Raw genomic sequence first — 13,869 nt, forward strand, 5'->3', positions numbered from 1 at the left:
AAAACTTACAGTTACTTGGCTTGGCCCTTGGGGATCTCGGACACCACTTCAACACTTGGCCGGGGGCTCGTCGGAGCTGATGTTGTGTTTTATCCTAATGAGAAAGATTTCATAATAAGGATTTGGAGAAGGGGCAGAGGAATAGCAGAGCAGGGAGAGGCTGGTGCTGCTACTAGGGGGTCATACCATGTGGGAGTAATAAAGCCCACCATAATGCCCCCCAGTAGAAATAATTCTCCTTATAATGTGACAGTGCAAAAAATACCCCCTTGTAATGCCCCCAGTTGAACTAATGTCCCCATAGTGCCCCCATAATGTGCCAGTATAAAATACCCCTATATAGTGCCCCCAGTAAATGCCTCCATAGTGCTCCTCTCCCCCCTTCCTCCTAGTGCCCCCCATAATGTACCAGTATAAAATGCCCCAGTAGATGCCCTCAATGTCCCCCATAATTTGCAAGTATAAAATACCCCTTCTTAGTGCCCCCCGTAGATGACCCCATAGTACTCCTCTCCCCTCTTCCTCTTAGTACCCACCATATGGTGTCCCAGTATGAAATTCTACTGTACAGAGCCCCCCATATAAAACACCCCTTCTTTGTGGCCTCAGTAGATGCCCCTATAGTGCCCCCAAAAATGTGCCAGTAATAACAGCCCCCCCCATCATGTGCCAGTAATAACAGCCCCCCCATCATGTGCCAGTAATAACATCCCCCCATCATGTGCCAGTAATAACAGCCCCCCATCATGTGCCAGTAATAACAGCCCCCCCATCATGTGCCAGTATTAACAGCCCCCCCATCATGTGCCAGTAATAACAGCTCACCCATCATGTGCCAGTAATAACAGCCCCCCATCATGTGCCAGTAATGACAGGCAGCCTATCAGAGGAAGGGAAAGGGACGGGACACACCTCTATGGAAGCGTTCATCTCCTTGTGCCCCGCCGCCCCTCCCCCCCCCACTTCTGAGCAGCTCGGGAAAGGGGGGCAATTGCTCCGTTGCCCACCCCTGGATCCGCCAGTGCTGCAGAGCAGAGGCAGAACTCAGTTCACAGATTCCAGGGGGAATCTTGCCCCCCCCTGCGGACGCCCATGTCTGTATTGTAATGCATTGGCTGTAAGTGTATTACCAGAGTAACACACTTACAGCCTGCTTCCTGTGAGATCCAGGGGGCTGGATCTCACAGGGATACATGGAAGGCAGCCACGATGCCTAAGGAAGGTATTGGGCTGGGTTCCCTGCCATCCGGTCCCCGTCACAGCAGCGAGGGGACCCGATGGCTGCTCCGATCCCCGCGTGGACATCTCACGTGCCACGGTCAGCGCTGACCGTGGCACATCAAGGGTTAATGCACCGCCATCTGTGTTTTTATTGATGCCGGCGCATACAGCAGGGGTCCGGCTATCAGTGACTGCCGGACCTCGCCGCTGATCGGGCGGGCGCAGCTCCTGCACCTGCTCGATCAGCGCACCTTAATATTCACGTCCCTCTGCGCCGTACTATTACGGCGCTGGGCGGGAAGGTGTTGAAGGTAACCATCTTCACCTGTGATCTGTTTGCTTGTAATTAGTGGGTGTGTATAATAGGTCAATTACTTTCCTGACAGACCCTTGCTTCTTTCTCGTGAAGACAACCCCTTAATAAAAAATAGCCAGCCTCAGGTTCTGACCTCTATAGCCACAAGACATTGGCTGTTATCTCAGGGGGAAGCCACATCTTGCATCTGCAGCGGACCTGTTGAAATAGATGGATGTCTGTGTGGTGCATTTTTTGTAATGGTTCTGCCAAATCAGGTAGTCACTCTTAAGCCTCACCGTGTTTTAGTCAGCGATGTCCATCAGTGATTGAGAGTCTAAACTAGGATTGGAGCCTCCACAGACATAAGGTATAAGGGAAAGATCTGCACCTGTTCTGGGTTTCGAGCCGCACCTGGTTTTGGCTCAAAATGACTGATGGAAATCACTGACCAAAACACTGACTGTGTGTGAATGAGGCTTCATGGAAAGGCTGTCCGTTCTGGTACGCAGAAAACGGGTCTAGAGCTGGGGTCCCCTTTTTGAGGCCCATATAACATGGTAGGGTCATTATAAAACAACTCCTTTAAAACACCCAGAATCCAGACCCTCAGACAGTATATATTTAGTTTATGGTGCATCTGTTTCATCAGTGTACTTTACATACTGTCCATACTGTAGAACCAGTGACTATGCTGGATCTTAGTGAATCTAAATATAAACCATGTTTTCCCAGGAAAGCAATTTCCTATGAATCGCTTGCTTGCACCCAGGCAGATTAATTTATTACTAAAGAGATATTCAGGAGAACTTGTGTGGAACTGAACTTGGGAAATGGGGGGGGGAGGCATATTGCATATTTTAGATTTAAACACTTACCGTAGCTATGTTCTCTAGCCCCGTCTGCCCAGGAAATTCATGGAATTCATATACAGCACACATAATGCTGCTGTACGGATCAGTGCAAAACACGAGACATCGTTAGGCACAGCGTTAAGTGTAATGTGATTTGTCAGACTACTGGAAGTGACCATGAAGTGGAATGCCCAGTCTCAGGTTGCCCTGAGTCCTGTCCTTGAAGGCCTCCAGGAAATGGTTTGCCATCCTCTATAACCAGGGGTGGGATTCAAATTTTTAACAACAGGTTCCCTACTTAACGGTGGGCACGCAGCATCACGACACATGTTTACATATACAGTTGCAAGAAAAAGTATGTGAACCCTTTGGAATTATATGGATTTCTGCACAAATTGGTCATAAAATGTAATCTGATCTTCATCTAAGTCACAACAATAGACAATCACAGTCTGCTTAAAATAATGACACACAAAGAATTAAATGTTACCATGTTTTTATTGAACAGACCATGTAAACATTCACAGTGCAGGTGGAAAAAGTATGTGAACCCTTGGATTTAATAACTGGTTAAACCTCCTTTGGCAGCAATAACTTCAACCAAACGTTTCCTGTAGTTGCAGATCAGACGTGCACAAAGGTCAGGAGTAATTCTTGACCATTCCTCTTTACAGAACTGTTTCAGTTCAGCAATATTCTTGGGATGTCTGGTGTGAATGGCTTTCTTGAGGTCATGCCACAGCATCTCAATCAGGTTGAGGTCAGGACTCTGACTGGGCCACTCCAGAAGGCGTATTTTCTTCTGTTTAAGCCATTCTGTTGTTGATTTACTTCTATGCTTTGGGTCGTTGTCCTGTTGCAACACCCATCTTCTGTTGAGCTTCAGCTGGTGGACAGATGGCCTTAAGCTCTCCTGCAAAATGTCTTGATAAACTTGGGAATTCATTTTTCCTTCGATGATAGCAATCCGTCCAGGCCCTGACGCAGCAAAGCAGCCCCAAACCATGATGCCCCCACCACCATACTTCACAGTTGGGATGAGGTCTTGATGTTGGTGTGCTGTGCCTCTTTTTCTCCATACATAGTGTTGTGTGTTTCTTCCAAAAAACTCAACTTTGGTTTCATCTGTCCACGGAATATTTTGCCAGTACTGCTGTGGAACATCCAGGTGCTCTTGTGCAAACTTTAAACACGCAGCAATGTTTTTTTTGGACAGCAGTGACTTCCTCTGTGGTATCCTTCCATTAAACCCATTCTTGTTTAGTGTTTTACGTATCTTGGATTCGCTAACAGGGAGGTTAGCATATGTCAGAGACTTTTGTGAGTCTTTAGCTGACACTCTAGGATTCTTCTTCACCTCATTGAGCAGTCTGCGCTGTGCTCTTGCAGTCCTATTTACAGGACAGCCACTCCTAGGGAGAGTAGCAGCAGTGCTGAACTTTCTCCATTTATAGACAATTTGTCTTACCGTGGACTGATGAACAGCAAGGCTTTTGGAGATACTTTTATAACCCTTTCCAGCTTTATGCAAGTCAACAATCCTTAATTGTAGGACTTCTGAGAGCTCTTTTATGCGAGGCATCATTCACATCAGGCAATGCTTCTTATTAAAAGCAAACCCACAACTGGAGTGTGTTTTTTTATAGGGCAGGGCAGCTGTAATCAACACCTCCAATCTCATCTCATTGATTGGACTCCAGTTGGCTGACACCTCACTCCAATTAGCTCTTGGAGATGTCATTAGTCTAGGGGTTCACATACTTTTTCCACCTGCACTGTGAATGTTTACATTGTGTGTTCAATAAAAACATGGTAACATTTAATTATTTGTGTGTTATTAGTTTAAGCAGACTGTGATTGTCTATTGTTATGACTTAGATGAAGATCAGATTACATTTTATGACAAATTTGTGCAGAAATCCATATCATTCCAAAGGGTTCACATACTTTTTCTTGCAACTGCATATATATATATATATATATATATATATACACACCATATATATGCAACACACATAAATACACCATACTGTATATATGGTACACATACATAAATACACCATATATACACTACACACATACCACCCAACTTTAAAAAAGCCCAAGGAGCTAAACTATGGAATGGAAGCGCTCCTCTCCAGCTGCCGCTGTAATTTTAACAACCGGATCTGGAGAACCTAAGGGAACTGGCTGAATCCCATGCCTGTCTATAACTGGCCATTGGTAGCGCATCCCTTATCCAGTGTGTCTCAGATCACTCAGATCTACAGCTCGAGACCATTTTCACTCGCTGGCATGGAGCACATAGTATATATATAGCTAGGCTCCCCCTGCAACTACCAATATTGAAGTTTACTCTGATCCCAGCAATTTAACCCCTTAGATCCCTATAACACTTGTTCATTCCATCTGCCCCCTACGAAGCAATTGCGGGTGCCGATGGTTGCTTTGCACCCAGGGTACTTATAATGGCCCCCAGATTTGCCTTGTACATATACTGACTAGCAGATATAATATACTGGATTTCCTAAGTAGGGCAGTGCATTATGTATGTGATCAAAGGATGTCTATTACTGAAAAAAAGGATACAAACTTGTTATTGCCGCATCTGTACCAACTGATTCTACATACATAACAAAATATAAAAATCGCTGTAACCACTCTGACACAAAGTAATATTAACATGTCAATCATACTATCTGGCAAATGCTGTGAAAAAAAATTAACAACTGCTGCTTCTTGTTAATTCTGCCTTGCATGAAATAAAAAGTGGTCAACTTAATATATGTAAATTAACCTGAGATGAGTTCTAGCCCTGACTCATCTCAGGGACAGGACTCATCTCAGGTTAATTTGCACATGTATCAAATAGTTGTTTTTTTACACAATAAAAGCACACGGAGCTATGGGGACTGGGTATTGTGGATGTGCTCGCAGCGATCTAGCAACCCATGTCCTCAGCTCTATACACAAAATCTCGGTGACAGGTTCCCTTTAAGATTCATTATATGGATGTGAGGTAAGCTCAATGACACAGCATAAACAACAGAAAGCATAGAGTTAAACTGTTGTTGCTGGGAAGGAGTCTAGACTAATCACAGCCAGCCTCACACACAGCAGGAGTTTTTACCAATTACAGTCAGGCTCACACACAGCCTGTGTGGGAAATTCCCCTAGCAGGAGCTGCTATAATTATTACACCAGAGGAGAGAAGCTGAACAGACATTCACTCCACTAAGAGCTGTGTTTTATGGAAGCAGAGAGGCCAAAATAGGTATTTAAAACTGTTATATAATGTTCCTACTGTTAATATAGTGATTATAACTGTATACTGAACCAGTTATATGTGTGTTTTCTTACAGTTCCATCAATTGCAAACTACAAAGTTCACAATCCAAATCCCATATTGCAATCCAAATTGCATACAACCATACCAGATCATACTCAACCAATCTGCAAATAGTTACTGCTAACTACATATTGCAAATTGCGACCAAATTCAGCAAGTGACCTATTAGTTAGACCTCAGATATACCCTTCAGAGAGATCATAAAGTGCTTAAATAACTTAAAGTAAGAGTACAGATAGATTCCAAAAAAAGGAGAAGATAATAAGGCGGCACTCACCCAGCAGTAGTATATACGAAAATCCTTTATTTCATCTGGGATAGAAACATAGAAACATAGAATGTGTCGGCAAATAAGAACCGTTTGGCCCATCTAGTCTGCCCAATATACTAAATACTATGAATAGCCCCTGACCCTATCTTATATGAAGGATGGCCTAATGCCTATCCCATGCATGCTTAAACTCCTTCACTATATTTGCAGCTACCACTTCTGCAGGAAGGCTATTCCATGCATCCACTACTCTCTCAGTAAAGTAATACTTCCTGATATTACTTTTAAACCTTTGCCCCTCTAATATAAAACTATGTCCTCTTGTAGCAGTTTTTCTTCTTTTAAATATTCTCTCCTCTTTGACCTTGTTGATTCCTTTTATGTATTTAAAAGTTTCTATCATGCGAATAACACATTTCTAGCAGAGTACACAGGGGCGGACAGCGATTCTTTCATGCATAGCAGCGACGGACGTTTTGCGCACAAATGCGCCTCTTCAGGCCGCTGACGTAAGCGCGTGTGAACACGCTGCCTTTTAACAACCCTGGGGAAGGTTGTCATGACAACGCATGACGCCCTATCACCCTTCTGGTAGACAATACAATAAAAAATAGAAACAAGGTACAGCGGCTCACCTCCTCTCCAAAAACGGAATAGGTGCTCACCCCCAGGTCCCACCCTCAGGACCAAGTGGAAATACTAATAAATACAACAGGTATGGGGGGGCACACTACAAAAGGGAACACCAAGCAGTAACCAATAATACACTTTATTGTGTTAAGATAATTAAGAACATACCCCTAAAATATACATAAAATATAGACTTTGTACAAATCTGAGCAATGCACACAGGGTGATACCGCAATCAATAGCCGTGGTGCGGCTGGTGGTCAGTAATTGCACACAAGGTGATACCGCAATCAATAGCCGTGGAGCGGCTGGTGGTGAGTAATTTCAATCTTGTATAAATGTCCACAATCACTATATACGCCAGCGAATGTCCAGATTCTTGTTAGTGACCCCAAAAATGTATGACAGTCTGTAGGGCCAAATAACATCAGCAGCAATTGCTGGGTATAGCCTATAATGATAGGCTCAATATCGCTGTCTCCCACAATCGGATATATATGCTCTAACAGAGCTCAGTCTTACCGGTCTTCACTGCTATTGATGCAGCGTTGGTCTGTAGGCCGCACACCCGCAGCGTCCCACGTGGTGTGCTTCTGCCTGAACGTAGCGTCCCACGTGACCAGGTATCCAAAGCGACCGGATGCTTCCTTGATGACGTCAATCTTATGCGACAGCTTTCACAGTAGCGCTGCTGAATTGGATTTTCTTCCTTTCTTTGCCGGCTTAGTTCCTCTGCTTTTGGTGTTAAGTGGATCAACGCTCACTCTAACACCCGCCAGACGCGTTTCGGGGTCTATCGCCCCTTCCTCAGTGGCCTACTGAGTGAACGGATCCTCACACTTTATAAATAGCACGCTCCGCCCACCATCCTCCATATTTCTTATGTGTATTGTGTTTTATGGAGTGGATTCTCCCATAATGGAGCGGATCATTTGTGCATTTATATCTGTACATAACAGCAATTTAATATTTAAAAATTAAAAATTATAAAACAATAAATAGACCTTATACATATAAACCCCATTAAAATATAGACAATTGGAGAGGGCTACAAAGTCACAAACAAAAACGCACAAAAAACGCATAGAAACCGCTATTGTGCTACATGCGTTTTCTGTTGCGTTTCTTCCCATCAATGGGAAAAAACACAATACACATAAGAAATATGGAGGATGGTGGGCGGAGCGTGCTATTTATAAAGTGTGAGGATCCGTTCACTCAGTAGGCCACTGAGGAAGGGGCGATAGACCCCGAAACGCGTCTGGCGGGTGTTAGAGTGAGCGTTGATCCACTTAACACCAAAAGCAGAGGAACTAAGCCGGCAAAGAAAGGAAGAAAATCCAATTCAGCAGCGCTACTGTGAAAGCTGTCGCATAAGATTGACATCATCAAGGAAGCATCCGGTCGCTTTGGATACCTGGTCACGTGGGACGCTACGTTCAGGCAGAAGCACACCACATGGGACGCTGCGGGTGTGCGGCCTACAGACCAACGCTGCATCAATAGCAGTGAAGACCGGTAAGACTGAGCTCTGTTAGAGCATATATATCCGATTGTGGGAGACAGCGATATTGAGCCTATCATTATAGGCTATACTCAGCAATTGCTGCTGATGTTATTTGGCCCTACAGACTGTCATACATTTTTGGGGTCACTAACAAGAATCTGGACATTCGCTGGCGTATATAGTGATTGTGGACATTTATACAAGATTGAAATTACTCACCACCAGCCGCTCCACGGCTATTGATTGCGGTATCACCCTGTGTGCATTGCTCAGATTTGTACAAAGTCTATATTTTATGTATATTTTAGGGGTATGTTCTTAATTATCTTAACACAATAAAGTGTATTATTGGTTACTGCTTGGTGTTCCCTTTTGTAGTGTGCCCCCCCATACCTGTTGTATTTATTAGTATTTCCACTTGGTCCTGAGGGTGGGACCTGGGGGTGAGCACCTATTCCGTTTTTGGAGAGGAGGTGAGCCGCTGTACCTTGTTTCTATTTTTGTGTGCAGCACCCTTCACAGTTGAGCTCCCTGTCTCTCTAAGATGGACATCTGGGAACACCTTAACAATAAATATAAGAAAATAGAAACTTTCACCTTCAATGTGGAAGGAGAATTATTGGCAGGGAATGAAAGATCAGTAGATGATATTTTTAAGACATTGGAGAGGACGCTGCAGCGTCAGTTGCGTAATAAATGGGAGATAAAGTCACTCACACAATATCTGGACAAGGGGCTCATCCCCAAAGGTTTAACACTCACTAAGATGCCAGCTATGGACTTAGTGGATGACAAATTTTAACAAGAGTGGGATGCTTTCCTGAAGATACAGTCAGGAACCCTTGTCCAGATGATCATCAAAAGGAGGATACAAATGTCAGAGGAAATGACGGGACAGATAGACATCCTCAAACGAGAAATGGAGGCATTCCCAGATACCGAGGTAGTACAAAAATGGCATGAGAGAATTTGCAGAAATTTAGACTCCTTGGAAAGAGAAATAATAGGGAAAAAATCTAGGAAGCTACATCACTTAGAGAGGAAGGTCACTACAGAGGTCATTACACATAGGGAAGTCGAGGATACTGACAAACAGGGTGAAAACACAGAATATGGAAATGTTAAAATTTCCAATAGACTAGAAACACTTGCTACACCTCATTTTTTAGACTACACTCCACCACACCACAGAGCACGAATGAGAACCACACGCACTCCCACGCCACCACGACAGAACACGAGGAAACACAATCACAGACAGGGGTACACACACGATTACAATTTGAGAGATCGTCCGATGGAACACACACGGGACAGGGGGGATCATCAACCACCAAGACAAGAACACAGGTATCACCAGAACACGGAACACTATTACACGCCGACATTGACCAGGTCAAAACGGCAAGGACACAAAGGACAATTAGAAGAGGACGACACGCACATAAGAAGGGAGCACAGAAATCAGTACAATCGACGTCCAACATAATTAATATAAGTGACACTGTACTTACAGACACACAGATACAGTTACTAAACAAAGGTCTGAAATTTGCTCCGTCCAACCCTGTAGATAAATTTGCTACATACATTGGGGTAGAAAAATTTATTAGGCGGTTATGCCTTAAAAAATATTTCCTAAAAAATCCAATTAACAGGGAAATGGACATTGAAGGAGGTATAAGCAGATATGTACACACTGATCTAAAAGCAAGATCAAAGAAATTCCCTAGGCAGGAGATCAGTAGTGAAATGGCCACATTTAAAAACAATGTTGAACGGGATTTGAGAAGAATGAAAAGCCGGAAGATAAATACAAATCTGAATAAAGAAGAGATTAAGGCGATAAAATCACTACAGGAGACAAATGAGATTATTATTAGGCCTGCCGACAAAGGTGGGGCTGTGGTGATACAAAATATGGCAGATTACCTGAGGGAGTGTCATAGACAATTAGAGTTACAAAACACGTATCAGAAATTAAGGGGAGATCCAACAGAGGAGTACTATAAAAAGCTAAAGGTGTATTGCGAAAAAGGATTAGAGATGGGCTTCCTTTCTGAACAGGAAGCGAGGTTCATTTTGAATACAGAAAAAAGGATCCCGATGTTTTATTGCATCCCCAAGATCCATAAAAATCTCCAGTCACCTCCAGGTCGCCCGATAGTGTCAGGGATTAAATCCATATCATGCAATTTATCCAAATATATTGACCAATGGCTTCAACCCTACGTGAAACAGGTGCCGTCATATATACGCGACACCACTGACATTGTCGGTACCCTGGAGACAATTAAGTGGGTGGATGGATGGATCTTGGGGACACTGGACGTAGGATCCCTGTACACAATTATAGATCATACTCAGGGAGTGCAGGCGTTAGAGAAACAAATGTCAGGAGAGGTCGGCCTCCCGAGTGAACAGTTGGATTTCCTACTGGGCGGGGTAAGATATATACTGGCCCATAATTATTTCGCATTTGATCAGGAGTTCTATGTACAGCGTACTGGCACCGCCATGGGTACCAGATTCGCCCCCAGCTATGCCAACCTTTTTTTGGCGCAATGGGAAGAGGAGGTCATCAGGCCCAGGCTGGGGGCTGATCTGGTACTATGGCGGCGCTACATAGACGACATCCTGTTTATATGGCAAAATACGTCTGAATCTTTGGATGTATTCCTTCAGGATATTAATACAAATGGAAAAAATTTGGTGTTCAGCCCCACAGTGAGTAAGCTAAAAGTAGAATTTCTGGATTTGGAAATACAGGCAAAGGGGGACCAATTATATTGCAATACTTATTTCAAGCCAGTCGCTAAGAACAGATTTATTAGATACGCTAGCTGTCACTTACCTCGCTGGCTGGTAAATGTACCAACCAGTCAGTTCCGGAGACTCAGGCGAAATTGTACTGAGGACAATAAATTTGAGGAGAAAGCGACTGTGTTGAAGCAACAATTGCTAGAAAGAGATTATCCAGTTCAGGTGATAGATAGGTCACTGGAAAAAGTGAAAAAAATGGAAAGAAAAAATTTCTTTTTGGCCAGTGATCCCCAACCACAAGACGAAGTTTTGAGAATTATATTACCATTTAATTCTCAGTATAAAATAGTGGAAAAGAGTATTCAAAAACATTGGGGACATCTATTAAATGATAAAGTAATTGGTCCCCTTTTGAGTGAAGCCCCTCAAATTACATATACTAGGGCAAATAATCTGGCCGGCAAGATAGCCCCAACAGTGAAATTGAGAAAAGAAATTAAGAAAAAAGAAAATTGGTTGGTAGTCAATGGGTTTTTTAGATGCGGCAGGTGTGCTAACTGCAAAATTACGAAATTCCCCAAAAAAAACACAGAAGTAGCGTCGACAGTCAACTCATTTCGTTTGGAAATACAGGAATGCCTTACTTGCGATTCCACAGATGTGATATATTTGCTACAATGTGGATGCAAGAAACAGTATATAGGCAGAACAAAAAGAACGTTAAAAAAGAGAGTAGCGGAGCACGTGGCAAATATTAGGAAAGGCCTGGAGACGCACTCTCTATCCAAACATTTTAGAGCAATACACAACAGCAATCCTACGGGTTTGAAGTTTGTAGCAATTGAGAAAGTAAAAAAACCCTGGAGAGGGGGGAACCATATTGCACACATGTCGCGTCAGGAATCCCGGAGGATTTTTGAGTATGATACCATCATTCCTAGGGGCCTTAACGCTGAGATGGAAGTGTTTGGGTTTTTGTGAGGGGCTGTCCGGTAGGGATGGGACATCGCAGTTGGGTCGTTTATCGACACTGTGATCTCCCCTACTTGCCGGACGGCTCCTCCCATGCTACATTAGAATCCCCACTCTCGTCTGGCAAAAGTATCTCCATATCATCTCCAATTCATTTCCGGGCATTGTGCCCTCCATTGATGGGAAGAAACGGAACAGAAAACGCATGTAGCACAATAGCGGTTTCTATGCGTTTTTTGTGCGTTTTTGTTTGTGACTTTGTAGCCCTCTCCAATTGTCTATATTTTAATGGGGTTTATATGTATAAGGTCTATTTATTGTTTTATAATTTTTAATTTTTAAATATTAAATTGCTGTTATGTACAGATATAAATGCACAAATGATCCGCTCCATTATGGGAGAATCCACTCCATAAAACACAATACACATAAGAAATATGGAGGATGGTGGGCGGAGCGTGCTATTTATAAAGTGTGAGGATCCGTTCACTCAGTAGGCCACTGAGGAAGGCGCGATAGACCCCGAAACGCGTCTGGCGGGTGTTAGAGTGAGCGTTGATCCACTTAACACCAAAAGCAGAGGAACTAAGCCGGCAAAGAAAGGAAGAAAATCCAATTCAGCAGCGCTACTGTGAAAGCTGTCGCATAAGATTGACATCATCAAGGAAGCATCCGGTCGCTTTGGATACCTGGTCACGTGGGACGCTACGTTCAGGCAGAAGCACACCACGTGGGACGCTGCGGGTGTGCGGCCTACAGACCAACGCTGCATCAATAGCAGTGAAGACCGGTAAGACTGAGCTCTGTTAGAGCATATATATCCGATTGTGGGAGACAGCGATATTGAGCCTATCATTATAGGCTATACCCAGCAATTGCTGCTGATGTTATTTGGCCCTACAGACTGTCATACATTTTTGGGGTCACTAACAAGAATCTGGACATTCGCTGGCGTATATAGTGATTGTGGACATTTATACAAGATTGAAATTACTCACCACCAGCCGCTCTACGGCTATTGATTGCGGTATCACCCTGTGTGCAATTACTGACTACCAGCCGCACCACGGCTATTGATTGCGGTATCACCCTGTGTGCATTGCTCAGATTTGTACAAAGTCTATATTTTATGTATATTTTAGGGGTATGTTCTTAATTATCTTAACACAATAAAGTGTATTATTGGTTACTGCTTGGTGTTCCCTTTTGTAGTGTGCCCCCCCCATACCTGTTGTATTTATTAATACAATAAAAAAGACAAATCGTCTATCATAATAACAAAACAATACAGCAATAGGAAAATCACAGAAATACACTGAGATTATTACGGTCATTCAATCTGAGTTCACCTAGGGCATTCTCGCGCAGAATCCACCTAGCTTCTTTCTGTAACAATAATCTATGCCTATCTCCAGGGGGATTGGGAACTCGTTCAATGCCAGCAAACTCAAGAGTTCTACAATTACCATTGTGTGTCTCCCTCATAAGTTTCATAAATCTAGGGCAGCCCTTACCTGATTGTATGGAATTCATATGTTCCCTAATTCTCTCAAAGAGGCATCTAATGGTCTTGCCTATATAGAAGTTACCGCAGCCGCATGAGATCACATATATTACAAAGATGCTTCTGCAGGTAATAAAATCTATGACCCTATGTTGTATACCTCCAATGTTAAGGATGGTCTTCTGGGAATTAAACCTGCAAAAAGAGCAATTGGCACATTTTTTATTGCATTTGAGTCTTCTCTCATGTAACCAACTGTGGTTTGTGTCCTGGATGAAACGGCTTCTCACCAACCTGTCCCTGATAGTGTGACTCTTTCTAAAGGTAATCAATGCACCTGGACACCTTGAGGTCAGAATTAAAAAATATATTAAATGCCAACACAGCGAAATTATTCATGTCCACTACGTATAAATATTATGCCCACGGCAACAAAGCCACAAAAGTGTTATTGTCCCAAGTCAAGAAGAGAAAAGTTGCGTCCTATATCTCCCATATTAAAT

The sequence above is a fragment of the Bufo bufo genome, chromosome 1, assembly GCF_905171765.1.
Source record: "Bufo bufo chromosome 1, aBufBuf1.1, whole genome shotgun sequence".
Classification (NCBI taxonomy): Eukaryota; Metazoa; Chordata; class Amphibia; order Anura; family Bufonidae; genus Bufo; species Bufo bufo.